This window comes from Branchiostoma belcheri, unplaced genomic scaffold (genome assembly GCF_001625305.1).
Source record: "Branchiostoma belcheri isolate BF01 breed outbred unplaced genomic scaffold, Haploidv18h27 scaffold25, whole genome shotgun sequence".
NCBI lineage: Eukaryota > Metazoa > Chordata > Leptocardii > Amphioxiformes > Branchiostomatidae > Branchiostoma > Branchiostoma belcheri.
In genome coordinates, this window is record NW_017803854.1 from 1,404,261 (window position 1) to 1,412,731 (window position 8,471).

The window sequence follows — 8,471 nt, forward strand, 5'->3', positions numbered from 1 at the left end:
CCATTAGAGTTTTGTGTACTTGAAGGCGACAAGTCATAAACCACCCGGCAGAAATACAAACACATCTGACACTATACGGTGGCCCCTAAGTACACTTAATATGTTATGCCACTTTTATTTTCTATGGGTTACTTTTATTTTCTATGGGTACTTTTATTTTCTATGGGTACTTTTATTTTCTATGAGTTACTTTTATTTTCTATGGCCCATTAGAGTTTTGTGTACTTGAAGGCGACAAGTCATAAACCACCCGACAGGAATACAAACACATCTGACACTAACTGGCCTTCGTAAATCTACGTTAGGCCATGTTGATTTGATTATATGGATGACATCCGCGCGCGCATGAATTTTCGGCCGTTTCCGAAAAAAAAAGTTTTCAACCATACTGTAAATCGTGCAAAACAGTTGCTAAATGAGCAAAAATATATAAGTTGCAAGGAAAACATTTAGAAACGATACCAATGTCGTAGGATGCCAAAATCAAAGGTAAAAAGACAAAAATATAAAGAAATGAATTCGAAGAGTAGATTATTCGCCATAACATATTCTGTGCCATTTGTTCAACCTTCATGACCACGTAGATTTCATAGTGAAAGCAATTTTTTTTTGTTGCAAAACTTTTTTTTTATTCGCACGCGCATATCAGTTTTGGGGTTCCCAGAGGATGTCATCCATATAATCAAATCAACATGGCCTTAGTTCCTTTGGAATGGGGGCAAAATCGCCGCGTCAGCTGTAATTCACTTAATGTTCACGGTAGCAAAAGTTCACGGTCTGAGAAAAATGGACATGTTCACGGAACTATATATTCACGGTGGCGACAGGTGCAGGAAAAAGAAAGTCCAGGAATTATTTGTTAACTGTAATGATAAGTTCACGGTACAGAAGTGACAAGTGAAAACAGTGAACATAACAGTACAGTGAAAAAATTCAGGAATTATAGTACTAGTAAGTATGTTCTTTGTTAGAATTAAACGTGAACCCGAGTCCAGTTTTTCCACATAAATTAATTACAGTCGAGAAAATAAATATACCGCTGTGATCATATATCCTAAGAATTTCTTATGTAGCTATATTTGAATCTTGTTTAGGAACGATAGACTTTGTCGTGTTAGCAACGGAAATGCAAAAAGTATCTCACAAATAACACACTTTGCAACCGTGGCAGCTAACGGCTTGAAGTTATAAAGTCCTGTCATTCTCTAATAGGAAAATGAAACATGCATAGAATTTTGTATGTAGTCAAATTCGGATCAAAGGCTTTAAAAATCGACCTACGACTGTATACATATACGAACATATTTTAGCACCTGCAAGCACAATGCTAAAAATAACCCAACAGATACGCACGTCCCGACCGACGCCATTAATAGTTATGATATGGAAAACAAACACACGTCTGTTAGTGTTCTTACCAGCCTCAAGAGGTGCAAATGTGTTAAACTAACAATTATGACAACGTTATAACTTATACATACGTACAGTTTTCGTAACCTCGCAGAGGGTGGGGGTCTTGACTCTTGTACGTGGCCGTTGACCACAGTGCGATGAGGAACTAGCCGGCCAGAAAAGGAGAGGACTTGTTGTCCGAGTTGCTTGTTATATAAGGTACTACTTAGGGTGAAGTTTGGACCTATCGACCGGCTTGACCGCCTGAGCAAATACCGGCTTTATCGGAAATATCTCCGCACCTTGGATACGGCGGGGGCGTACCGACACAGATACGGCTGTTGGCATGCGCGCGTATACGCTGCCCGGTCGTAATCTCCGAGCAGATCTTTTCAGTGGTAGCTAAACTTTACTTCTACTTCAACTCCAAGCTTTTGGGGCGCTGTAAAGACAGTATCAAATTGGACATGGAGGGTGTTTAATAGTCCTTGAATGGAAGAGGGCATCTGTCGATGGGGGTGCGTGGTACTAGCTAGTGTCGAAATTTCGCCGCAACTATTTTCTGGTCCGCAGTTTGTATACGTTCTGTTTACTCTTATGCTGTGTATATTTGGTCACCTTTTAGACAGTTTGCAAAACTTCCATTCTCTCGATCTCCAAGCAGATTCTAGACCTGCTGTTTGACGTTTTTTTAAACCTTTTTATGAGTTTCCTTCGGACTTTCTATTTTGTCGGCATTTCGTAGGGTACGATTCGTCGAGGAAATAGACTAGTCTACACCTGCGCGTGCAGGCAAAATGGAGCTTCTCTGGCCGACTACCTTCTCTGACCAATCATATCCCCTTTTAGGCCGATTTCTACTACTATGATTCAGCCTGCAAAAGGAGTCTGGTAGAGACTAGAAAGAGACAGACGGCGTCATCCTTGTGTAGTCTGTTTGTTTGCTCTAGTGAAACACTGACTGACCAGTTAATCTCACTGTTTAATTGTTTGGACTTTTACCTGTGGCCTGTGGTCAGACTGACGTGATTAAAGATGGGCTCGGGGCGACCTTGACATTCATGAGCCTTTTCTTTCGAATTCTGCGTATAATCATGGTTTGTAACTTTTCAAGTTACTTCTATGGTAGTACCAGAGTTATCAACCAAGAATTGGGGTGTTCAAAACTTATTCCTCAGAGTCCGAGAACTATCGTACAGTAGGGGCATTATCATTAGATAGCTTCAAACAATGTTTAGAGTTAGATGTTCAAAGGTTAGGTGTAACACGTTGTTCAATGTGATGTAGCTGCCGCCGCGCCGCGTGCCTTCGAAGCTGGTGTGTTACGCCAAAGGGCGGTTATGCCGGCTATACCGATATAGATACAGATATGGAGTACACTATATCGCCGAATTCTTGATTTGAATACCAAAACCACGGTACAACATATCTATTTAATCAATCTACAAGGAACTAGCTGTTCAAACTATGTACGCAGAATGATTAACTCGACAGCAGATCGTCATAAATAAAGTAAGTAAACCCCATAGGAGAAATAACTAACGTTCAAAACATGTGCAAAATGCTGATGTTTTAGTGACACCTACAGAAGAAGAGGAAACAGAACCCTAAATAAAACTATAATGTTAGTAGATATTACAAGATATCAATAGTAAAACATGCACAGCAGTGGTCGACTGTGAGTTAGACATTAACAGCTAGAAGTTGAGAAAACCAGGTATGGACAACGTCACTATCAAACAACAAACAAACAAACAAACAAACAAACAAACAACCCCACCCTCGACATGTCTGACGGCAGATTCACCCTCCTACATCCGGGGTAGTGACTATTCTACTTCTCTCTAGGTCAAAGGTCAGGGACAAAAGCAGACGAACTGGACCTAGATCCGTTTGTTGCAGTTAAGTATAGTCTTGTAAATTGTAACATTAACGTATGGGGGAGGGGTGTATAAATTATACCTTCATGTGCACGGTAGAACTCAAATTGATTACTATGATATTGCAAAACAACTCAGTCTTAGATATGCCTGATTCTAAACTTGAGTGGTAGATATGTTACAACTTCACCAGCAATGTTTTCTATTGTTTTTTCCTGTCTCCCCAATTATTTGTGATTAAAAACTCGTTTTCCCTTGTTATAGCAGCAATCTACCGACCCAAGAAATATAACACCTGACACCAAACAGCCAAATGTGTCTGTCATAGGGTAGGCTATCATGGACATAACATCGAACTACGTTAAATGTCACAGTTCATTGCTAACTGTCACAAAAAACGCCATTTTATGCATGGCAAAATTTACACCAAAGATATATCAGACAAGTGAGAAACACACACCTGTGTTAGGACGTGTACATTCGCCCCGTGACTATAACAAATGTCCCCCGACAGTATCTAGAGTCAACAGCCTGCTCTTATCAAGACCAAGGGTATTCACCTGGCCCGGAGACACCTGGCGTACAGACATACCTGTAGAGCGCTGGAAACCTGCCAGCCCGACATTAAACTGGGAAAAACAACCCCGACAACGGTCACTTATTAATTCTGCCCAGTTTACACACTTGTTTCAACAAATACATAAACGCCGTGTATATGTACGTAGATCTGCATGTACGCACGTCGATGTTGTTTGAGTAGTGGCAGTGTGTATGCTCAGGAAATGGAGAGAGTATTGTGTGTGTGAAAAATAGACTTAGAGAAAAAACAATAACAGGAAGCTTGTGTATGACTCGTACGGGAGAGGGCGTGCACAGGTATTTTCACACGACAAAGGAAGTGGCTCATTTAAACTGAACTTGGAAATCTCTTAAGGTACACGGTACGGGACCGGATGGGGCTTAGTCATTGAGAAACCTCCATTTCCTGTGGAAGTTAAAGATATGTTAGTTCAGAGACACCGGCGGCGTTCACCTATAGTCTCCAAGTAGAGGTTGGTGGGGGGAAGATTGTGAGCTTTCTATCATATGCCTAGTCTTCTGTCGCTAGTCCCACTAATGTAAAAACTGTACAAATTTAAAGGATAGAAAGGTCAAAGCGACAGAAAACGGGGCATATGATGTCATAATCGATATCTTCCCCTACCAACCTCTGCTTGGAGAGTAGTTCACCAGTGACCTACACAATTAACTAGAACTATAGTTCGATACAAAATCATGATATACTAGTAGTGGTTGACAACTTGAACTATTGTTTCGCATTTTGTAACGACTTGATAGTTGTTCGTGTCGACATTGGTAGTCCGCCCGCCCCCCTCCCCCTAAAGTGGTAGATGTCCGGATGCCAAGGTCATTGCTTAAATGTCAACCCTGCCTCGCGCATTGTATCGGACACCACCTGAAGTACTTCCAGGGAACTTTCGTAAAGTTCTCATCGTTTCGAAAACAAACATCTTGACTACGGTCCACTCAGCCGGAAAAAAGGGGGTCATTGTCTGAAAAATGTAGGAATTAAGCTCTCGAAAAACTTTTTTGCAGACATAGCACGAGCCACGGGAAAGGCAAAAATTGGGACTGTCCAAAAAGTCCCTGAAGTCCTCAAAAATGCGACAACTATGCTTTGAGACGGGGCAAACCTTAATCAAGTAACACTACAATCATGAGAGAGAAACACTGTTACTAGACAGAAAAACACTATTACGAGACAGACAATTATTTTTCCCCTGGAATTTTGATGAGTCTAACAAGCTAACCATGGACCTTCACAGGGACCGTCCATGGTTAAGTATGAAGTGTCGTCGTGTGACTGATCTTGTGCCCTTGGGAAAGGCACTTAACACGACTTTCCTCACTTAACTGAAGTAAAAATGAGTTAAGTCCTGTCCTGTATTCGTTCTCTGCGTTGGTGGCGATAAAATAAGTTGATATAGCTCGAGTGTGCTGTCACAATGTCTAGTCATGAAATGTTGGAATACAAAACAAAACATGGACGGTCCCTGTGACCTTGGACACGGATGACGACACCTGTCCCCCCTGCTGTTTTGTTCCCATGAATAAAACAAGGAACCCTAATAACATTCCCCCGCTTTGTCTGTCACGGTGGGGGAGTGTGTGGAGGTGCCGAGACAGAAGACTTATATTAGGTTACCAGACAAGATAGGTACACCTGAAGTTACTGTATGATGTACATGTGCTTCTCTTCTAGTCACAGAAGTAGTTAAATGAAGACCAGGTAAACACGTACGTTTTTGCACAACGCTTTGAAGGCCTTTGCAATGGTCCTAGGTACATAGCCGACAGAGGATTTCAAGAGGATCACCAACCATAAGTTGCTTCTACTTGAACTTCTAAACACCTATCACACTCAGCAGTTAAGTTCAATAATCGGGGGAAATGCATGAGGTAATGTTGGAGTAAAGGGGGTGGGGTCAAATTAATTTGCATGCTCCAGGAGGTACTAGTAACTTTATAACCCCTTGGTATGTTGTATTATATTAGTTTTGCCCGTGCAGACATATGCAGGGGTCTACCCGAGTTCTTAGGTGCTCTCTAATCGGTTGAGGGAAAAAAACTAGCAATTTTCATGCTAAGAGAATACTAAGAGGAACCCTAAATCTTAACATTTTGGGAGAGGTGCTAGGATTTTGGTGAGATGGGGGTTTCTAAACCTTCCGCCCATCCGATCTTTTTGAGTTTTTCACTGATGCAAGATGATCCCCCGCCCTCCCCTCCCCGTACCTCCGAAAAAATGGGAAGTCCCTGTATGGCCATTTCGCGCGCTTTTCTGTTTTTTACTTCCATCCATCTGCTCCTGCCACCCGATCCGCCCGGTGTCCCCTAACAACCTTCCCCCCGCCTTTTGTCCGCGGCTGCACGCCTATTTGAACAGCAAACACACGCAGGAAAACAGCCCCGCTTCTCATCGATCTTATTATGAAGGAACTCGGGGATAGAAATTCACCTGTCGACGTGGGGAGCTAGCTTGACACGTCCTTTTTCTCTACCCTCTTTCCTTTGTCTATGTTGTAGTAACGTCGAAGAGTTACAAAAAAAGTAAATGGTTTTTAAAAAGTCTAATTTTCCTCCTATTTGATTTTGTTATACCCCAATTAAAAACGGGGTAGAAATTCATCAATTCAATTCAATCTCGCGAAAGGAAATGCCTAGAATAATTCCAAAACTACATGTACTGTTGCACAATATCTTGAATTTGTGCATCGCTGTGTTTTAAATCACGTATGTCTTTAGAATGAAATAATTCATCTGTATATGATTTAAAATTTTGTGACACTAACACGTGTATGGAATGATATATGGAATGGCACAAGTGACGTTATATTATACATCGCGCCAGAAAAAGAAAATTTAAAGGTTTAAATGACTTCGCGCGCGTGGTGAATAATACAAGAGACAGAGGCAGGTGAGTTTTACGGGAGGCTGAAATGATTGAGACAGGTATGTAGTCACAACACTCCGGAGAGGAACGGGAAATACAAGACTTGTTTTGAAGTAAAACACGCCGGAGAAAGGCCCACCAGCGCACAAAAGTGTCAGGTGTTGAAGTTACGTCCCGTTTTGTCCCACACCGATACAGCTCTTTGGCAATGAATAGTATTTCTTTCTGTCGCCGCAACCTCGAGTATGTATATTCTCCATGTGCACACATTAAAATCTATCTCCCCCATTTTCAATAGCTTTTATCTAAATCTATCTCTAACATCTATCGTACCCCATTTTCAATACCCTTTTAAAGAAATCAATTCCATTTTCTTTCGTGGACCATGCATTCTTGCAATTGTAGCGAGAACAACAACAACAACTGCAAGAAATATTTTCTAGTGGAAGCTAGGGAATTGTGCCATATGTGTTCAGGTCATTTATTCAGGCCATCTCACATTAAATAAAACCATGTTTTTAAAACCATAATTATCTTAACACAACACAAGCCATATTCCCACGTGCTACCTGAATGGTGGGAAAACTAGAAACGAGAGAAAGACGATGTCACATCCCAGGACTGGACATTAAAAACAGCTCTATTTGACTCTAGTCTGTCAGGACGCCAAACACTAATTAATATATAACTAAGGCCCACTCTAGACGAAGCATTTCGCGACAGCGGCGATATTTCCCGCTGTCGGGACGCCGCTGTCGCGACGTCTTTATACACACAAATGTCTTCGCATCGAACATCGAACATCCGAATGTTCTAACGCGTGAAATCCAAAATGGCGGGGGAGCCGCCAATGTTTTTCCTCGCCGTGTGTCACATGTTTTTCTTTATGTTAGTCACCCGCGTCTTGTCCAATATGAGGCGACGAGCAAGGGGTGCACGCAGGAGACGGTTGAGATACCGGGACATGTTGCTGACACGTCGCGCCCTGCTTACCTCCCCGCTGCCATTGCTTTGGCAAAAGGTGGTGATCCTGTCCACCGGAGGATCTGGCGATACGTTAAGAAACCCGCGACCTTTTGGCAAAAATTTGTTCAAGGCACACTGTGCGACACAGAGTTTTACAGGCGCTTCAGGATGTCGAGGGGAACATTTTAGATGCTCTGTGACAAACTGAACCCTGACCTCCCGCTGTCGCGAGTTCTCTATACGCACTTTAAGTGTCGGGGACTCCCGCTGAGTTGTCGGCCGACAACTTTGGAGCTGTCGTCAGAAAATTTCATGACAGCGGGACTACGCTGTCGGGAATCCTCTCTAGACGGCGTTCCTGCTGTCGGCGTGCCGCTGTCGGCAGTTACCGCTGTCGCGAAATGCTTCGTCTAGAGTGGGCCTAAAGGTCTCTGTTCTACAGTGTAGTGTGTTGAAACGTAGCTGGTGCCCTCTGGTTGGGTTTGTGTTTCTTGTAAGAATGTGGTGTAGAGGAATGGATATAAGATTGTTGACTGCTTTGTAGAGGAGGCATAGACGCTGTTGTTGTCTCCTTTGCTGGAGCGTTGGCCAACCAAGTGAGTTTTGTATGGCAGTAATGCTGCTTGAGTGTTTGTAGTTACCTGACACGAACCTTGCGGCTCGTTTTTGCACTGACTCTAGCTTATCAATTAGACTGTTGGTTTGGGCGTGTATCTGTTTGTGTGGGTCCCATACTGATGAAGCATATTCAAGTTTGGGTCGTATTAGTGATGTGTAGG